Source organism: Patella vulgata, chromosome 7 (assembly GCF_932274485.2).
Source record: "Patella vulgata chromosome 7, xgPatVulg1.2, whole genome shotgun sequence".
NCBI classification, from domain to species: Eukaryota; Metazoa; Mollusca; class Gastropoda; family Patellidae; genus Patella; species Patella vulgata.
In genome coordinates, this window is record NC_065885.2 from 37,109,291 (window position 1) to 37,131,739 (window position 22,449).

A 22,449-nucleotide genomic window follows, 5' to 3' on the forward strand; every position below is an offset into this window, starting at 1 on the left:
TTCCTATAGCCGTGGAGGAGACAGGATGTTATTCCAAACGGCTCACAATGAAAATATATTTATTTCTTCAAGTTCAACTGTCCTTATTACGGGATGTGTTTGTTATACTGATATATTCAATAAACATTGTGAACACTGAAGATCAGCTAAGTTTTATTATGAACACTGAATACTTGTCGGTCTTTCTATATAATATTATTTTAAGAAGATTTTAAGAGTAAACATCGATTTTAAAAAAAGAAACTGTCGTGTCTAGTATTGGCCGGAAACTGATTTTATTGAACATGTATTAAAATGTTATGTATGTAGCGGTTTGTGCATTAAATAAATATAAAGATCTGACAGTGATTATTGTAAATCTGACTATGATAAGATTACAGTATGTTTATATTATACTATACTGATGTCCAAAAGAAAGTATACACACTAAAAATATGACTAAGTTTTATTTTGATTAAAAACATTTGAAAAAACTTTACTGGGTTTGTCTCTTGCGTCCAAACTCAATATTTCTAAGCAAAATAAAAAAAAAGCGAAACAGATTGACATTGTAACCAAATGCCGCATACGATGGAAAGCGACTTTGGTTGATGCAGCACGAAATGCACAGTGTATACTTTCTTTTGGACATTATTAGTATAGTTGCACACTAGTATGAAACAAGTAGTCATAGACAGACTTATATTCTGATGATACTAGATATACATGCATGGATAACATATAGGAAAAAATTGGTACACTTTTCAGCTAAGTTAACCCCCTGGGCTCCCGGTCTATCAGTGAATTGACAAGGCTTTTGACGTCCTACTGTCTGAGCAATCCGTGATAATGAAGACGAACAGCATACCTGATACACCATCAGATGACTTGTGTAGGGGACAGTAACAAATAAAACTGAAATTAAACGGGCCATACTATATACCGGAAAACACCTGAAAACAACCGGAAAACACCGGAAAACAACCGGAAAACACCCTTTTATACTGAATACCGGAAAACACCCTTTTATACTGAATACCGGAAAACACCGGAAAAACACTAAATACCGGAAAACATCCTAAATACCGGAAAACACCCTAAATAGGTAACCTGGTCCTCTGTGTGCGGTTTTGGACCAAGAGAGAGCCGATGAAGGAAGATCAAGGTCATTACGATGTTCGTTTTACAAATAGCCCAGCCCCCCCCCCCCCACCAAAAAAAAAAATAAAAATTTCCGATTTTTTTTCTCTAAAATTTTGTTGGTGCCTATTATGTTTTGAATGTTTTAAAAGACGCAATCAGTCTACCTCCATCATTGACCATATTTTATTTTGTATTTTAATTTTAGTTTTCAGTAAATTTCAGTAGATTTCAGTGTTTCAGTATTTCATTAGATTAAACACTGCCCTCGGAGGGCCCCATTATGTGCCGGTTGCGCCGGTCTCCTGTCTCTTACCAGTAACGCTGGCATCAGGGTGGTACGAATTAGTGGAAGGCACAACTAGGCCAACTCCTCCCTAGGTAACAAAAAATCGCATCATAAAACAGCAAGTATCATCAAAAGCGAGTTAATAAATCTCTGAATAGTTCGAGTTAAAGTTCCAGGTTTAACCGCTATGTGTCCTAATCACCAAACGAAATGGATGCCAAGCAATTCTCGGACAGGCTGTAATCTAAAAAGTGTTTATCCTTTCCAAGAGCTATCCATCTCGTTGGAACGGCTAAAAATCTACTTGTTTCTGAGCTTACTTTCATTCCAGGGTCAAATATAATCACTTGAACCATAATAATATTCAACATATTCCATCATATTCCGAGGGCCGCACACAGGATTTTTTTCTGGATTACTTTTCGAGCTTTTTTCCCCAACTTGTTGACCAGTTTTCCTTGAGAAAACCCCAACTTTCGCCCAATTGTCCATGAGAAAACTACATAATCTATCTTTCTGCATTGACGGGAAGTGGTAAGCTGGACGTCTGTGAAAAGGGTTGATCGATAAATTTTCAAGGAAGCAATTGTTGTTTTTGTTTGTGAAATAGAGGACTCTGGCGGATGAGGCTACTTTCCCCCCGAGAATCTCAGGCAACCAATTTGTTTTATGCACTACTATCGTAATAAAACATTACTATGTTAACCACTTCCTGGTGGCTGAAGACTTACACCGAATGCGTATTCGGAAAAAAATGTCCCCGAGAAAATGTTTTTTCCGACAATCGATATTCGAGATGTCTTATTTTGCACAAATTATGCTGCACTGTATCATTTGCACTATTTCAAAGTAAACCTGCATTTTCGTATATCATCCCGTAATTTGTGATTAATGACAATGACTGTGGAAATAACATGGGTTGAGGAACAGAAGATCTATGTTCGTCACGTGACTGGACAATTTCACCCCCGCCCCACCCTGACGATGATCCCTCCCGGAGCGGCGCGGCGCGGCGCGCTCTCTAAAAAAATCTCGGGCACAGTTTACTCTTCTAAGTTTTCCGGTAGCTATTTAGTAACCCGGAGTTTGGTCCTGGTGTGTGGTTTTGGACCAGGTGAGCGCTGATGAAATAAGTTCATTAACATACAAGCGAGCGATCGCCTACGGTCAAAGAAAAATTTCTTTTCAGATTTTTTTTTAACAATTTCTTCTCCTAAATTTCTCTCAAAAAAAAAATTCAAATTTTTTTTCCAGTATTTTTCTCTGTAAAATTATTTTCTACGGAATGTTTTTTTGTAAAACCAATTTTTCGGAAAAATTTGAATTTTTTTTTGTGACAGAATTTTTTTTCGTCAAAAAAATTGTGGAGAAAAAAAAATCGAAATTTTTTTAGGGGGGTGGGGGGTCTATTTGTAAAACGAACATCATAATGACCTTGACCTTCCTTCATCGGCGCTCACTTGGTCCAACACCGCACACAGAGGACCAGGCTCCGGGTTACCTATTTAGGGTGTTTTCCGGTATTTAGGATGTTTTCCGGTATTTAGGATGTTTTCCGGTATTTAGTGTTTTTCCGGTGTTTTCCGGTATTCAGTATAAAATGGTGTTTTCCGGTTGTTTTCCGGTGTTTTCCGGTATATAGTATTGCCGAAATTAAACCTAAAAGATAATAATTATGATAAACAGTTGTTTAAAATATGTTGTTGTCTACACTTTAAATCTAGTGGAAAGTTTTGTATACAGATAAATCTATTGAATTTACACCACTTTAAAGGTAGTGAAATGGTTATTTTCTTACAAAGATTAATCCAGATTAGTGTTCAAGGGTTGTTTAAAACTGGCGAAATGGTTGTTTTTATACACAGATTAATCCAACTTACTTTACAACACTATAAAACTACTGAAATGTTGTTATATATAGATTAATCCAGATTGGTTTTATTATACATGACACTGACATTATGCCACTTTCATTTTAAACATTTGTGTTAGCACAAAACAAATAAATTAATGACGACAAAGCGACACTGGTGGTTATTGCAATTGTATATAATATAATTGTATATAGTTGTGTTAGTGTATTGTTGTTTTTCAAATCCATAATGTCATTTATCGTTATATATTTTTTTACTCCGTGTTAACCATTCCAAATTAAGAATACTGAACTTTATTAATAAAAGAATAAATATGGTTAGTGAGCTTTTTTGGTGGTCCAAAGAAATTCAATCTAATTTTGTTTCTCTGTTATTGTTAAGAACTGAATAGATTAATTAGTATTTTATTTATCATTTACTAGATGGTTGATATATATGAATAATCAGTGGTTGAGTTGTTAATATTGATAAGATTAATTAGTATTATATTGATCGCTTAATTGTTTAATGGCTGATATATCTGAATAATCAGTGGTTAGTTTGTTGTTTTCCAGTAAATATTTGCAAACCCGTTAGCTATGTGTAGTCCGTAAACGAAAATTGACACCGCGTTTTCTACACGCATTATTCATTTCTGTATCTTGCACGATTACCTAAAGCTGGGAAAATGCAGTGTACCTGGATTTCAGAAGCCAAAAGTTATTGCGTTTACATGATAGCCATTGGGTCAAAGCCCACCAACCCAATATGTACAAATGAGGACATAATATTTTCTCGTTGCCCGGTATATTTCAGAAGACTGGGTTCAGGCCCTGGCCCTGCGCTATGACCCCTCTGCACATTTCTAGTTATGCTCCATTGCCCGGGATATGTAGTAATCGAAATTGGAGCTGTGAAATGTACCGTATATTTTCCATCCAGGATGTAGATCGGGTGAATATTTTGAAGAACACCCAAAAGCATTGGTTTTCCATCTAACAAACAGGAGTATCTACGAGGCTCTTAAATATCTACGAAATCTAAAGGCACAACACAAGTACCTTCACTCCGTAACCCCACTTTGTTTTGATTTCATCATGCAGCTCATACTGTTAAAGAAATCAAACCAATACAAGTCTTGTCTCGATATTGCAAAAAAATTTTTTAAAAAAGCATCAACAAATATTTTACGTTTATAAGATTTATAGAGCATATTTCAATCTAAACACAAGGTTAAAGGATAAATTAATTTTAAAATATATAGTTTTACAATATCTATAATGGCGAATAGAAAAAAAACCCGTGGGGAAAAAGGATTCCGCTTGTTTTATGTGGAAAAGCAACGTGTTCGCAGTAACAACCACATAGCTGGATAGAGGATTTTTTTACATATTAAAAACTGTTCGTCCAATAGGTTCCAAATCGGCTAAAGGTAGCTAAAAGTTTTCTAATGCGGTTCAAAAATTCAGCGTTTGAGAGTTACAGACATTCCATTAGGGGTTTTCTTGCGTATGATAAAAGTTACCTGAAAAGAAAAAGAAAAGAGCCAGCAGCAACTCAGAACAACACAATTAAAACAAATTAAAACATTTATAGCAGTAAACATGGCATTACATTTTTAAAACACAAATTATATTGATTGATATGCTCTGCCATTGTTAATGATGGTTCTATAGTTCACTATTCCTTTTGTCATTATTTTTACCTAATATATACTATTCAAAAAAAGTAGGGGATATTTGATTTTTAAGTGTTATTAAAGTCACCTAATGAAACTGACGAAGAAACAAATGACAAAATAAAATGAAGTTCACATTCATCGATTTATTCCAAATGATCGTTAGACTAAGTAAGGCACAGACTGACCATTATAAGGGTAAAATGATACCCGGGGTCAAACAGCAAAGTTACCACAGCATCACAACCAAGTCAGTAACGGGTAAATCCTCCTCTGTTTGCCAAACAAGCATTGATCCGACGTGGCATACTCCTAATGAGACGTCTAAGGTCATTTTGGTCCAGATTGTCCCATTCCTGTTGCAACGCAGCAGCAAGTTCTTGGACATTGGCAGGACGTTGTTGACGTTGACGTAACCTCTGTCCAAGCATGTCCCAGACATGCTCGATGGGGGAGAGGTCGGGACTCAGTGCTGGCCAAGGTAATGTGGTGATGTTCTGTTGTTGGAGGTAACCTGTAACGATCCTGGCCCAGTGACATCTTGCGTTGTCATCCTGGAAGATGAAACGGCGGCCATGACGTCGTGCGAACGGCACAACATGGACTGCCAAGATGTTGTCCCGGTAGTACTGGCCTGTAACACGCCCTGCAACAACATGTAAAGCCGTTCTTCCAGCAACAGTGATGCCTCCCCACACCATAACAGAACCACCCCCAAATCGATCATGTCTGATGACGTTAACGTCTTGGAAGCGCTCGTTTCGACGACGCCACACCCTCCTACGTCTGTCCAAAAAATCAACAGTGAACCTTGACTCATCTGAAAACATCACATTGCTCCAGCGTCGATTATCCCAGTGTTGACGATCCCTACACCAACGACGTCTTGCCTGAATGTGATGATCTCTCAAACAAGGGATCACGCGAGGACGTCGGGCGCGAAGGTGACCCCTATGCAGTCGATTCCGAATCGTCTGGCCACTCACTCTCACACCAGTGTCTGTTTGAAGACGAGCGCTGATCTGATTTGCTGTGATGACACGATTTCTCAAGGCCAAGGTACGGATAAATCGATCCTGGGCTTGAGTTGTCGCCCTTGGTCGACCTGAGCGTGGTCTGTCCTGTACAGATTGTGTATCACGGTATCTGGACCATAGCCTGCTTATGACAGACTGAGAAACATTCATCGTCCGCGCCACAACCGCCTGTGTTGTGCCGATCTGTAGCATGCCAAGGGCACGTAACCTTTCATTTTGGGTAAGCCGACGCATATCAAAATTTGTTTTCTGGTCACTAAAACAATTAAACTGATGTTTCCACCCTGGAATTCAATGCCACAATGACTGTAACATTCAAAGTCAGAGTCGTGCAAATCTTGGGTTGGACCCCCATGATGATCCCAAGCATCACCTGCATTCCATGCGGTAGCTATTGGTGCGTTTAGGCGTCACATGTAACTGGAAATGTTTCTTCTGTTAGGTTCTATAGTGACTTTTTTCGTAGTCATTTGCATATTTTAGTATTATGCCCCCAAAATCAAATATCCCCTACTTTTTTTGAATAGTATATTATTATATTAAATCATACAGTGGACTGAACCGCCATACTGTCCTACAACAATAGTTCATTCCTTTGTAAGTAGATAATATGTAATTCCCTAATGTCAATTTATTCTGATTTTATTAAAGCATCCAGGTGGTTTAGCGGCAAACCTGGTCTACACAATCAGTTATCTCTCCATGACTATAGTTAATTCCCGATTTTGCTATGAATTTTGAGATGCTTTATAAATTTTATATGACATATTCCGAGGGGGGAAAGAGTACATTTTGAATGGCATATTGAAGTTTGGCATCTTCCATTAAACCTCTTACAGGGAGTTTTTTCTCCTCCAATTTACTGCACGCAATGACGACATGATTAACGGTCAAAATGTGGCCACATTCGCACTTTACTGGTTTATATTTATGGTCGGTAATTAAATCCTTAGAACTCAGTCTTGTGATTGATCCACAAATTTTGCGCGATGGGTGATTGACCTCCGTTTTTACAACTAGATCGTTATATAATTTGAATCTAAAAGTATTTACTCTGGCCAACTCAGTTTTCCATTCTGGATTAATTTTAGTGTTAACAATGCTATAAAAACCCTGAACGCTATATTTTAAGCCTTCGGTCTCACAGAGGCTTAGTCTGCACTGCAGACTTATTGCCTACAATGACAACATGGGATGGTATCCATGTAAATTCTACAGTTTTATTTTTGTTTCGGAGGGAACAAACACTTACTCGAATATTCTAAACCATTTCTGGTCTAGATGTTGTTTTGTTATGTATTGTTGACATTTTGCTGCTAAGGGGGTCTGACACAAAGACTGCTCTTTGAGCACGGTGGATGACACAAAACACTCAAGAGCTGTGGATATTGCCTTTAATTCTGCAGTATAGATGGAACATCCATCTGGTATTTTTTTCCGTATATTAACATTAAATTCAGGAATGGCTACGCCTAATGCAGCTTGAGTTGTGTTTGGTTTATACCACGTTTAATGTCAAATGTATGTACAGTCATCTTCTTAATTAAAAATTATTTTCTTTCCACAACTACCCCACATTACCCCTCCCTTCATCAAAAGACAAACAATTCAAAACACAATTGAAACAAGGCAACATCCATATTATATACCTAACCATCTTTTATTTACTAAATTTGCATAGATTGTTCTTTTCGTTATTATTTTATGTGTACATGTATATTGATCACAGGTTGTACAAGTATTTGACAGCTACTTAAATCTCGTTAAATGTTGTTTTTATATATAATTTAACTGTTGTTGTTTTATATGTCATTGTGTTATAAATCAATTTGACAAAACATGTAATTTGCTGTAATTGATAACCCCATTTCTATTTATTGTTAACATTGATATCATTGCAGTTTTCACAGTGTTCATGTACCGCTTTGCAACTATTCTTTTCTTTTGAAATTCAAAGTGCTTAATGTATTTTTTAATTAAAATTTCAATGTTTTCATGAAATAGCATAATGATTTTATCTTTAGTAGTTGGTCTATCTTGATAAATGAAAATAGACATTTGTATAATATTTCCCATCTATATAGATAAATGCTGGTAAATAAGAAACCCTAGTATAGGGGGAACATTCTGTCAATTTATCTACCATGCTCCTGAGATATGTATGTGTCTTATGGTTTTGATTAGGAGGGAAGAGACAATCATTATTAATCAGCTAAGAGTCTATCGGTGCCTCTAATTTCCAACTAAACCTAGCCCCATGCATGGAGTTTTAAAATTAACTGAAGCTAAATAAGTACATGTGTACATCAAAAGAAATGTCGGAACTAAACACTAGGTGGCTTGTGATGAGATAGAAACAAGTTTGTGAGATCAATATAATTGACTATAGATAAATGTAGGTCCATAATATACTGTTATATAAATTCAAAATTATTATGTCGGTTCCTCTTCTGAGATCTGTTCAGATTAAATTATCATTTGCTTGTGTCTTGTGGATTTGCTTTAGAGGAGACAATAATTATTAATTAGATAAACCTATCCCAAAGGTCAATATTATGTCGTTTCCTCTAATCAAACAAGTTTCTGGGTTTTACTCCATTAAATTATCTTTGTCATTGTTTGTATCTTATGGTTTTGTTTTAGAAGCGAAAGGACAATTATTATTAATCCGCTGTTGACTCATCGGCGCTTCTAATGGCATTCAAAAAAGTCTCAAGGGCCTGAATCTTGACGTTAATCTTTGTAAAAAAAAGTCATTTATTATTCTATAACTGAATGTGTTAGCTCCGCTGTTTTTTTTACGGTTATTTTTCACATCTTGTTTATAATTGGTTTAAATACTGTATTATATAGATTAATCGATGACGCTTTTTATAGGAGACGAAATGGAACAATATTAATGATTTGTGTTTCTACTAGCGATTTTATATACGAAAGCAATAATTTAAACTAGAGATTGTTGTTTCTACATTCTTTGGCCAAGATGCCACGCACAAAATCTTGACCAAAAACTTAACTTTATCGACGTTTTATCGGTAACATTTTTATATCATTAAATTTAAAGGGACAATAACACTCTTGCTGGCTTGAAAGCTCCAGAAAATAAATGATATCTCTATCTAAGTACTAGATGTTTAAGTGTCCTACCTATTGTGTAAATTATCCATTACATCCTATTTTACTTGTCCAGAGGGTTCGAAAATATTTTTAAATCGAAGTTTCATTTGAAAAGGTTTATGTTAGACGTTTCAAACCATTATGTTGAATTTTTCAAAATTTTTAAATAAGGTGTGTTAAGATGAAATTTGTATCATCAATTAATTGAAATATTCTAAAAAAAAGTACAACTTGTTGACCAGAATAAAGATTGAGACATATTATTCAGTTACAACAAGAGTGGTATTGAGCCTTCAAAGGAAGCCAAGGTGGTTAAGTGAGTAAGAAATTGGCTCGCTAGCATGGAGGTCGCGGGTTCGCTCCCGGTGTTGGCCGAGAAAGTTCATCGGGATTTTCCGGCATGGTTTCCTCTTGTCAGTGCAGCAGGACGGAGGGCCTGACAAGGATAGCTGTCTAGTCGTGCGGATGGGACAAAAAAGAGGCCCCGTGTACACATTGGCATCCACGTAAAAGATCCCTTGGCAGTTGGAATTCGATGTAAGTGTAGACCGTAGCGCCGCTATCCGGGCAGCCTGTTGAGCTGAGAAGGAGAGTATATCTTCCAGTGGTACTGAGAATGGTTTGCAGTATTATCCATATACTAGCTGAGAATAGTTGGCAATATTACCCATGTACTAGCTGAGAATGGTTGGCAGTATTACCCATATCCTATCTGAGAATGGTTGGAATTCTAACCAGTGTACTAGTTGAGACTGGTTGTCGGTATTACCCATGTACTAGCTGAGAATGGTTGGCAGCTTTAGAAGGGACAATCATTGTTAAATAGATAGGGTTCATCTAAACCTAACTGAAGCTAAATTACCACCTGTGTACATTAAACGAAATGTCGGCGGTGACAAACTTTACGTTATATTGGGTGAACTACCGGTAGACATTTAATAGATGACTTGTGAAAGTATTTGAGTGAGACAAAATGTTGTAAAACAGAAATTAGTCAGTTTAATACTTTCCACAGATCTAAAATGTTTATAATTATACTACAACTATTATTATATACAGAAAATTTCGTTTAAAAATAAAGATGTTTTTTTTATATATATACAGATTAATCCAGATCGTTTTTGTTATAATTATGCAGATTAATCCACATAGGTTTTACTATACATGAAACTGACATTAAGTTACTGTCAGTTTAAACATTTAACTTTGTATCAACACAAAACAAATAAATTAATAAAGACATGTACTCCGCAAACATTATTCATTCCTGTATCTTGCATGGTTCTTTAAAGCAAAGCTGTGAAAATGCATCGTATCTAGATTTCAAACAAAAGTTATTGCATTTACATTTAAGATAACGATTGTGTCAAAACCAACCAACCAATTGTACAAATGAAAACATTTGATATTTTATCGAAGTTGCGTAAAGTTTGCGATTGGAACAATATTTAAAAGACCATTCAAAAGGAAACTAAAAGAACGGTGAAAGGTATTAAATTCGAACTTCTACTTTCTACCTCTACTTTATACCTTGGAAAGATGAAATCCAATCTAAATTCACTAGACCAGTACCCTCCGTAACCCCAAACCCCCAAATTGCTTTGATTTCACCCAACTCGCAGTGAAACTAAAGCATTCTGGTGTCCGCTTTGTCTCGATAATGAAATGTTAAAAAATACCAACAAATATTTAATTTTATAAATTTTATAGAACATATTTCAATAGAAATAAATTATTTTTAAAATAGTTTCACAATAATATTTATACTTGTTCGAAAATACAGAACAGCTACTAAGCACTATAACATATCACATTCATACATGATTAAATATTAAACATGTTAAATATATCTATATCTAATAGTGGAATACATATTTCATTACAATCATTATCTAGAAATGTAGAATAGTTTGATGTATTTAGTCCATGGTTTTTATTAAAGTTTTTATCAAGATCTTTCTGCCACCAATCATGATCACCACTTCCATCTGATATTAAAGATAAATCTAAAGAATCTTTTGATTCATCATTGACAATATTCGTAGATTCATCAGTAAAATTAAAAACAAGCAGATCATCAAAACACGTCATATCATCAGAATTAACGTCACAACTTGAATCAAGTGAAGACATGGCGTCATCTGATTCATCGCCGGAAACTTTTGAAGTCATGAATTTACCGTAACTATCATCATTTAAAATATTTTCAGTTTTAATTTTTACACCATATATTTCTATGTCTTGTTGTAGAACTGACGACCAATTAAAACCAGTTTTACAAGCCAGTTCTGGTTGTTCTGTTGGTGTATTAAAAGATGAATAGCTGTCAGATCTGTTCTCTTCAACTAAATTATAATTTGATACTGCCAATGTGTCTTCTTTTATCTTAGTTCGTTTAGCTGATGGAGGAAAGCAGAAATCTTCACTTGCTCTACGTTTCTTTGTGATATCAGTTTGTAGAATATCTTCCATTTCTGGTTTTATTCTCCAATATCCACCTTTACCAGATTCATTAGGTCGTCGAGAGATCTTCTCAAAACGTTTGTTTAAAGATAGATTGTGAGAATCAGACATTTTGTAGTAAGGACAATTATCAGTGATCCACTTGTAAATTGAAGATAAATTGGTTTTCTTCTCCTTTGTTTCGTTGATTGCCATAGAGATGAGGGTGGCGTATGAATACGGTGGTTTATTGAAACCATTGTTTTTATAATATCTATATTCTGTAGAACTGTCTGTCTTCTTCACTGGTGCCTGGTAAACGATCTCGGGTACTGGTAAATTTGGACTTGTCGCTGACATGGCTTTATTCTTGTTGATTTGACCAACGTTTAGGCTTTGTAACCACCTCAAACCAGTCAAATTCTCATCAATATCATAACTTCCTGTATTGTTCCTGTCTATAGGATTCTTGATTAACCAGTTATTTAGTAAACGTGCAGACGTCATATTTGGTTTGATTGTAGAAGTGTGTTTCATAAGAGTTAATGACACATTGACTATCTACATGTTTTATATACTAAACATACTGTAATCCTATCATAGTCAGCTATACAACAATCACTGTTATTTCTCTATATCAATCTTATTACAGTTAGTTTAGTTTATACCACGTTTAATGTCAAATTTCTGTAAACCGTTAATCCTTTAATTAACTGTTATAGATTGACATGGCATTAATTAGCGTAATGCCACCTTCTTTCCACAAATACCCATCTCATTTATTTATCCGTTCATTCCATACAAAAGATAATTTTCTTTCAACAACTACCCCACCTCACCATTCCGCCACCAAAAGACAAACAAGGAAACTTTATATATATTATGTGCATTACATAGATTTTATGATATGTTCATCTTTTAATTACTAAGATTTGCACAGATTGTTCAATTCGTTGTTATTATGTGTATATCTATCGCAGTTTAAATAACAGCTACTTAAAACACGTTAAATGTTGCTTTTATATATACCTTAACTGTTGTTGTTTGATACGCCATTGTGTTAAAATTAACTTGGTAAAACATATAATTTGATGTAATTGATAACCCCATTTATTGACATCTTTACAGTTTTACAGTGTTCTCTATACAGCTTTGCAATTATATTTTCTTTATAAAATTCTAAATGTATCTTGAAATGCCAATTTCAGTCTTTTCATGAACTGGCAGTTTAAGCGTAACTATCTTTTCTTTATCAAACTCAAACCGCTAAATGTATGGTTAAATTACAAGTTCGATGTTTTCGTGACAGCAGATACTGAGATAGGATGATAATTGCATATTTTGGATGACATCAATGCAACTTTTGCATAATTATTCTGTTGGCATTAAGATATTTCCCAATTATCTAGTTAAATGTAGGTCCCAAAGAAACCTCCATAGAGAGGGGGTATTCTGTCGGTCGCTTCAATATAACATAATTCTGGGATATGTTCAGATTAAATTATCTTTTGTATGTGTCTTATGGTTTTGTTTTAGAAGGGAAGGGACAATCATTATTAATCAGCTAGGAGTCTATCGGCGCCTCTAATTTCCAACTAAACCTAGCCCCATGGTGTTTTGAAATAAACTATGGCTAAATTAATTATCCCCTGTGTACATTAAAAGAAATGCCGGAAAATAAATGGTTTGTGATGAGATAGAAACAAGAGATCAACCTTAATAATAATATAATTATCTTATAGATAAATGTAGGTCCAGAAAACAACATTCATTGTGTATCAATATTCTGTCGGTTCCCTTAATCAAACCTGTGTCTTAGATTTACTCACATTAAATTATATTTAATTGTTTGTGGCTGATGGTTTTGTTTTAGAACATTTCCAATTAAATCTAACTAAATTTAACTCCTTTGGTTATTTTTTTTTTACAATTATTCTATAAAGATAAATCGAAGTCGTTTTTATTACACATGGCACTGACATTTAGCAATACTGTGGAAATTATATTTTTGTATGATATGGTTGTGTTGTATTTACTAAAATACAATTTATATATTATGTATTTATAACGGTGTATTAACATGTTATTATGTTTTTGAAAGCAAATTTGTTTTTTCAGAGTTTATTCCAAATTTCTTTCCAAACCCCCCCCCCCCCCAAAAAAAATGATGTCTTTTATCCCTAGATAATTCCTGATTTTAACTCCATGCGAACCTTGGAGAGTTATGCTGATTATAGCTTTATGAATAGGGTAAATATAAATAATAGTAATTAAATATTTACAAATAGAATACATCTAAATAATGGTGACAAAATTCTATGAATGGAATAAATTTGAATTAAAGCCAGACAATTATGGATCTCATGAAATAGTACCCTTATTTATAGGAATTCTCTACCCCACTTTTCATGGAAATTTTTGTTGAAGTTTTGATTGAGAGCGTTTGGTGAATATTCGTGATTTTGAGGCGGAAAGAACAGGAAATAAATAGACATGAATTAGGATGATCGCTCAATAAATGATATCTGTCTATCGATTCGTTGATCAGGTCTTTCGATACTTTAATCAGGATCATTGGAAAGTTAAAATATGTTATACGCATGAGGCAATATCCAGTTTAAGGAAGTTAAATATTTAAATTTTGCTACTTCGTTTTTCGTGATTAATGAATATATTAATTAGGATTATATCCACCGTTAATCCCCATGGTTGGTATCTGAAATATTATTGGTCAAGTTTTTTCTTCCTATTAATATTTACAATAGATAAATAATGAAGACATTTGATATCTCATCCTTGTCTACGATATGAAACTGTGTAGAAAAAGCCGTTAGAGCAGACGTAAAGGGTGCCAATTTTGTATTTGGTAAAGAATAATCTGTTCAAAATATCATCAAAACTGTGGATTTCGTAGCAAATGAAGATAGTCACTTGTCTTTGGTGGTAAGTGTTGTATTATTTCCCGGATAACAACCGAGAGGATATAAATGATGAAGTGTTCTAAGATATAATCGCCATTCTAATATGAAATTAGAAGTTAAAGAAATAATCTAAACTTATACATGTTTAAATTGCTAAATACTGAACCATCAAAAATATAAGTGCAAAGTTGTCTGCGATATCACCTCGGTGGAAGCGGACGTAAAATACAACTAACTACTACTACTAAATATAACCTTGATTTATTTGCAGGTTTTCTGTCGTTAAGGCAAGCGAAAATTAAGAACTTTCAAAAAAACCGATAATTCACTAAGATGTCGACGTCAACTTTTTCAAAACACGGAAAGTCTATCGGAAGAAAAAGACTATTTAAGTCAGGATAATGATATAACAAATTAACGGTCATCGCCAGCATAAGATTAGTGACATGTCTAAAATCGTGTCTAGAATTTGATAATACAACGTTACTAAAGAGTTTCCAGTCCTATTTGCAGTTCATGAATTATTGTGAAAATCAAGTCCAGCAAAACACGGTTTTACAAAATGGCGATACGTTACAAAATTCAAATGAAATGAACAGACTTGTAATTATATCCCCAAATATAGAAGGTACACAAAATGGTGTCATGTTGTGCGCTGAAAATATTTCAGAAGAGAACCACGTCATGAGTCCATGGGTAACAACACAGACACCATCTAGTGGTTTATATTGTGATGAAGTCATGGAATTAGATGAATTAGAAGGGAACCATGAAGAGGTACATTATTTATCAGGATCATTTGAAACGATCAGTTGCTATTCTGGTGATTTTGCGGGAAGTGTTGATGGGCTTCCTGAATTTTCATTACTGTATTTCTCGTAATTGTAGGGATTTTTGTTCTGTGCCTTCGAGCCTTGGAAAGTTATCTGTGATACGCAATTTGTGATATTAATATTTGTTTTATATATTCTCCGAGAGCCAAGCTTTTTACAAGATAGTATAGTGTGTAATATAAATATTTTTTTGTTAATTTTATATGTTAAATTGTTATTTTGTGGCAAATTGTGAATATTTTAGTATTATTTTGTTTTCCTGTTGGAAAGCTATTTGTGATACGCTAATTAGTAATTGCTTTTCTGTTCGAAAGTTATCTGTGATACGCAAATTGTGATTAGTATAATGGTTTTCTTTACACATATTATAGATTTATATACATTTATTTGAGATACGCTATTTATTATATTAATTAATATATTTAATGTTTTTCTATAATATGTCATGAATTTAATATTAATGTATTTTATTTTTGAAAATTTATCAATTATATGCCATTTGTTATATGAATTAGAATTTGTAATATGAATTAGAATTTGTAATATGAATTAGAATTTGTAATATGAATTAGATTTCGCAGTAGATTATGAAATATACTATTCAAAAAAAGTAGGGGATATTTGATTTTTAAGTGTTATTAAAGTCACCTAATGAAACTGATGAAAGAAACAAATGACAAAATGAAATGAAGTTCACATTCATCGATTTATTCCAAATGATCGTTAGACTAAGTAAGGCACAGACTGACCATTATAAGGGTAAAATGATACCCGGGGTCAAACAGCAAAGTTACCACAGCATCACAACCAAGTCAGTAACGGGTAAATCCTCCTCTGTTTGCCAAACAAGCATTGATCCGACGTGGCATACTCCTAATGAGACGTCTAAGGTCATTTTGGTCCAGATTGTCCCATTCCTGTTGCAACGCAGCAGCAAGTTCTTGGACATTGGCAGGACGTTGTTGACGTTGACGTAACCTCTGTCCAAGCATGTCCCAGACATGCTCGATGGGGGAGAGGTCGGGACTCAGTGCTGGCCAAGGTAATGTGGTGATGTTCTGTTGTTGGAGGTAACCTGTAACGATCCTGGCCCTGTGACATCTTGCGTTATCATCCTGGAAGATGAAACGGCGGCCATGACGTCGTGCGAACGGCACAACATGGACTGCCAAGATGTTGTCCCGGTAGTACTGGCCTGTAACACGCCCTGCAACAACATGTAAAGCCGTTCTTCCAGCAACAGTGATGCCTCCCCACACCATAACAGAACCACCCCCAAATCGATCATGTCTGATGACGTTAACGTCTTGGAAGCGCTCGTTTCGACGACGCCACACCCTCCTACGTCTGTCCAAAAAATCAACAGTGAACCTTGACTCATCTGAAAACATCACATTGCTCCAGCGTCGATTATCCCAGTGTTGACGATCCCTACACCAACGACGTCTTGCCTGAATGTGATGATCTCTCAAACAAGGGATCACGCGAGGACGTCGGGCGCGAAGGTGACCCCTATGCAGTCGATTCCGAATCGTCTGGCCACTCACTCTCACACCAGTGTCTGTTTGAAGACGAGCGCTGATCTGATTTGCTGTGATGACACGATTTCTCAAGGCCAAGGTACGGATAAATCGATCCTGGGCTTGAGTTGTCGCCCTTGGTCGACCTGAGCGTGGTCTGTCCTGTACAGATTGTGTATCACGGTATCTGGACCATAGCCTGCTTATGACAGACTGAGAAACATTCATCGTCCGCGCCACAACCGCCTGTGTTGTGCCGATCTGTAGCATGCCAAGGGCACGTAACCTTTCATTTTGGGTAAGCCGACGCATATCAAAATTTGTTTTCTGGTCACTAAAACAATTAAACTGATGTTTCCACCCTGGAATTCAATGCCACAATGACTGTAACATTCAAAGTCAAAGTCGTGCAAATCTTGGGTTGGACCCCCATGATGATCCCAAGCATCACCTGCATTCCATGCGGTAGCTATTGGTGCGTTTGGGCGTCACATGTAACTGGAAATGTTTCTTCTGTTAGGTTCTATAGTGACTTTTTTCGTAGTCATTTGCATATTTTAGTATTATGCCCCCAAAATCAAATATCCCCTACTTTTTTTGAATAGTATATATCACACAAAGGATATCTACTGTAGAATGTATTATTGGGTGATAATTTTTGATATACATGAATTTAAGAATAATAAACTATTTATACCGTAATTATCAAAATCTCTCTTATTTAGATCTGGTTTTTAAGTCCACTTCTTTACCAATTTAAGTTACCAATGTATTAGCTGAGATTGACTGGCAATGTACTAGCTGAGAATAGTTAGCAATATTAGCCATGCTCTTATTAAGAATGGTTGGCGGTAATACCCTTGAACTAGCCGAGAATGGTTTGTAACATTACACTTGTATTTGGTAGGAATACCCATGAACTAGCAGAGAATGGTTGTGGCATTACACATGTATTAGCTGAGATTGACTGGCAATATTACCCTTGTACTAGCTGAGAATAGTTGACAGTATTACCCATATACTTGCTGAGAATAGTTGGCAGTATTACCCATGTATAAGAAGTGAATGATTGGCAGTATTACCCATGTACCCATGTACTAGACTGACTGGAAAAAAATGGAAACATCCATAGTATGCTGTAGCTATGCACATTTTACGCATCATATCCAAAATTTAAATAATTTCACAAAAAAATTAAAAAAAATGTGGGTTATTGAAATTTTGATAAACACGCCTTACGACATCATATGTTTGGGTGTTAGAGAAAAACAAAGTAGAAAAACCTAAAATAAATTTCTTAGGACCAATCAACAACTCTGTTGCCAAACTGGCCCAAACTTGCTATTGCCCCATACGTATTTAATGACTATTCACCCGGTATAAAATAATATCTGTCTTAATTATATTTATTCGGCTCATAAAGCCTTAAAATTGCATTTTGAAAGATTTAGATAAATGACTGGTCGTTCTTGAAAATTTTAAAATAATATATTAAATATATTTTAGTCAAATTACTTTATTTTGACCGAAGTTTTCAATGTTTGAAACTTTATCGTAGCAACGGTACTTGACAATAAATTTATTCTATTCATAAAGCTTTATTCGTCATAATTTAGCTTTATTCTATTAATCATCATAATTAATTTAGATTTATTCTATCTATTCATAAATCTTTAATCGTCATAATCTAGATTTATTCTATTCGTACAACTTTATTCATTGTAAATAAGATTTATTCTATTCATAAAACTGTATTCGTTAAAATTTAGATCTATTCATTTCAGCAAGCTTTAATCATCATAAATTAGATTTATTCTATTCATAAAACTTTAATCATTATAATTTAGATTTATTCTATTCATAAAGCTTTAATCATGATAATTTGGCTCACGTGGGGTAAAACGATTGGGAACAAAATTGGTGTTGGGCTAAAAGAAAGAAACGTGAAATCAACTTAGAAGATCTTAATACTTATATTGTGTAATAATATATGTATTAATTTTATTTAAGAAAATATTACACACATATATTATACACAATTAAAATAACCATCAGTGTCGCTATTATATTCATTAATAAGTTTGCTTAGTAATTGAAATGTCAGTGTCATGTGTAATAAAACCGATATGGATTAATCTAGGTATGTAAAAACATCATTTGATGTGTTTTGCACAACTACTGTAAATAATCAACATTAATCTGTATGTAATAACTATATATATATTTAAACATCAGTAATTGTAGTATAATTACAAACACATCTGAGTTTCTTGTGGAAAGTACTTTAAAGGGACAATAACACTCTTGCTGGCTTGACAGCTCCAGAAAATAAAAAATAGCCTTATTCTAAGTACTAGATGTGTTAGTGTCCTACCTGTTGCGTAAATTATCCATTAAATCCTATTTTACTTATCCAGAGGGTTCAAAAATATTTTTAAAACCAAGTCACATTTGAAACGCTTTACGTCAGGCTTTTCAAATCATTTAGTTGAATTTTTCCAATTTTTTAAATTAGGTGTGTTAAGATGAATTTGTATCATCAATTAATTGGAATATTATAGAATAGTACAATTTGTTGACCAGAATAAAGATTGGGACATATTATTCAGTTACAACAAGAGTGGTATTGAGCCTGTAACAACTAACTAATTTCATTTTTACAATATTTTATGCCAAATACTTGTTACTATCATATCACAAGCCACCTAATAAATGGTTGGCTCACAAAATATAACGATAAGTTTGTCACCGCCGCCATTTCTTTTAGGCTACATAGGGGGTAATTAAGCTAAAACAAAACCAAAAGATACAAATAAAAAATAATTAATCATGAACAGATCTCAGAAACATGTTAGATTAGAGGAACCGACATACTATTGACCCAGGGGTTGGGTTTAGTTGGAAATAAGAGGCGACGATAGACCACTTGCTGATAGATAATGAATATCCCCTCTAAATAAAAACAAAAGACACAAATAAATGATAATTTATAATGAACAGATCTCAGGAGTAGGTTTGATTGGACCAATCGACAGAATATCCCCTCTCTATGGAGGTGTGTTATGGACCTACATTTATCTAGATAGTTGGGAATTATTTTAATGCCAATGGAATCATTACATAAAAGTTGCATCAAAGTTTATATTTATTTACATTTATCGAGAAAAATCATGCAACAATTTTCCTAACTCAGCTTCTGTAATTCATGAAAATATTGAAATTGAAATTTCAAAATACATTCAGCAGTTTGAATTTCATAAAGAAAACAATTAGCTGCAAAGCTGTATAGAGAACATTGTAAAACTGTAATGATGTCAACATTAACAAAATGGGGTTATCAATTACAGCAAATTACATGTTTTACCAGATTGATTTTAACAAAAATTACATATCAAACAACAACAGTACAATTATATATATAAGCAACATTTAATGAGATTTAAGTAACTGTGATAAACTGGTACAATCTGTGCTCAATATACACGTAACACAACAACGAAAAGACCACCCAATACACATTTATATATATATATAATGCAACTATGTTTCATTTTCTTGTTTTATCTTTTGGTGAAGCAAGGGCTTTGGTGGTTGTAGTTATAGAAAGAAATTATCTTTTTTAATTAATCAAATGGCATTACGCTAATTAGTGCTATATCAATCTATAACAGTTAATTAAAGGATTAACGGTTTACAGAAATTTGACATTAAACGCGGTATAAACTAGAGTAACTGTAATAAGATTGATATAAAGAAATAGCAGTGATTATTGTATTGCTGACTATGAGTATGATAGGATTACAGTATGTTAATATATACCACTTGTATGCTATAGTATATAAAACATGTAGATAGTCAGTATAGCATTAACTCTTCTGAAACACACTTCTACAATCTAACCAAATATGATGTCTACACATGCTCTAGCTGCACGTTTACTAAATAACTGGTTAATCAAGAATCCTATAGACAGAAGCAATACAGGAAGTTATGATATTGATGAGAATTTGACTGGTTTGAGATGCCTAAACGTTGGTCAAATCAACAAGAATAAACCCACGTCACCGCCAAGTCAAAATTTACCAGTACCCGAGATCGTTTACCAGGCACCAGTGATGAAGACAGACAGTTCTACAGACTATAGATATTATAAAAACAATGGTTTCAATAAACCACCGTATTCATACGCCACCCTCATCTCTATGGCAATCAACGAAACAAAGGAGAAGAAAATTAATTTATCTTCAATTTACAAGTGGATCACTGAAAATTTTCCTTACTACAAAATGTCTGATTCTCACTGGAAAAATTCAGTTCGACACAATCTATCTTTAAACAAACGTTTTGAGAAGATCTCTCGACGACCTAATGAATCTGGTAAAGGTGGATATTGGAGAATAAAACCAGAAATGGAAGATATTCTACAAACTGATATCACAAAGAAACGTAGAGCAAGTGAAGATTTCTGCTTTCCTCCATCAGCTAAACGAACTAAGATAAAAGAAGACACATTGGCAGTATCAAATTATAATTTAGTTGAAGAGAACAGATCTGACAGTCATTCATCTTTTATCACTCCAACAGAACAACCAGAACTGGCTTATAAAACTGGTTTTGATTGGTCGGCAGTCCTACAGCAAGACATAGAAATAAATGGTGTAAAAATTAAAACTGAAAATATTTTAAATGATGATAGTTACGGTAAATTCATTACTCCGGAAGTTTCCGGCGATGAATCGGATGACGTCATGTCTTCACTTGAATCAAGTAGTGACGTTAATTCTGATGATATGACTTGTTTTGATGATCTGCTTGTTTTTAATTTTACTGATGAATCTACGAATATTGTCAATGATGAATCAAAAGATTCTTTAGATTTATCTTTAATATCAGATGGAAGTGGTGATCATGATTGGTGGCAGAAAGACTTTGATAAAAACTTTAATAAAAACCATGGACTAAATACATCAAACTATTCTACATTTCTAGATAATGATTGTAATGAAATATGTATTCCACCATTAGATATAGATATATTTAACATGTTTAATATTTAATCATGTATGAATGTGATATATTATAGTGCTTAGTAGCTGTCTGTATCTTAGAACAATTGTAATATTATCGTAAAACTATTTTTAAAATAATTTATACTTTAACCCTGTGTTTAGATTGAAATAATTATGCTCTATAAATCTTATAAAAGTAAAATATTTGTTGGTGTTTTTTTTTTAAATTTTGCAATATCTATGACTTTTTGCTAAGGGTATACCTGACCGACAGCCAACTAATGCCATTGTTAAACACCCAACACCTTCGTTAAATATAACGGCCAGTTAATGATATGCAAAAGTTAAAGTGGGTTTCCAGCAACAGACTTTCTCTCCGTTAAAAGTTAACGGAGCTTTGAACAATCGGTCCCTGGTCTTTCGTCCGGTAAGGGACGCAAAATATATATATATATATCCAGAAATATTAGTACAACCGTAAAGCTGCACTACTTTGTTTCACGGTAAACGATGAAAAGATATATATATATATATATCCAGAAATATTAGTACAACCGTAAAGCTGCACTACTTTGTTTCACGGTAAACGATGAAAGGATAAAAGGTATGCCGACAAAAAACTGATTTCAAC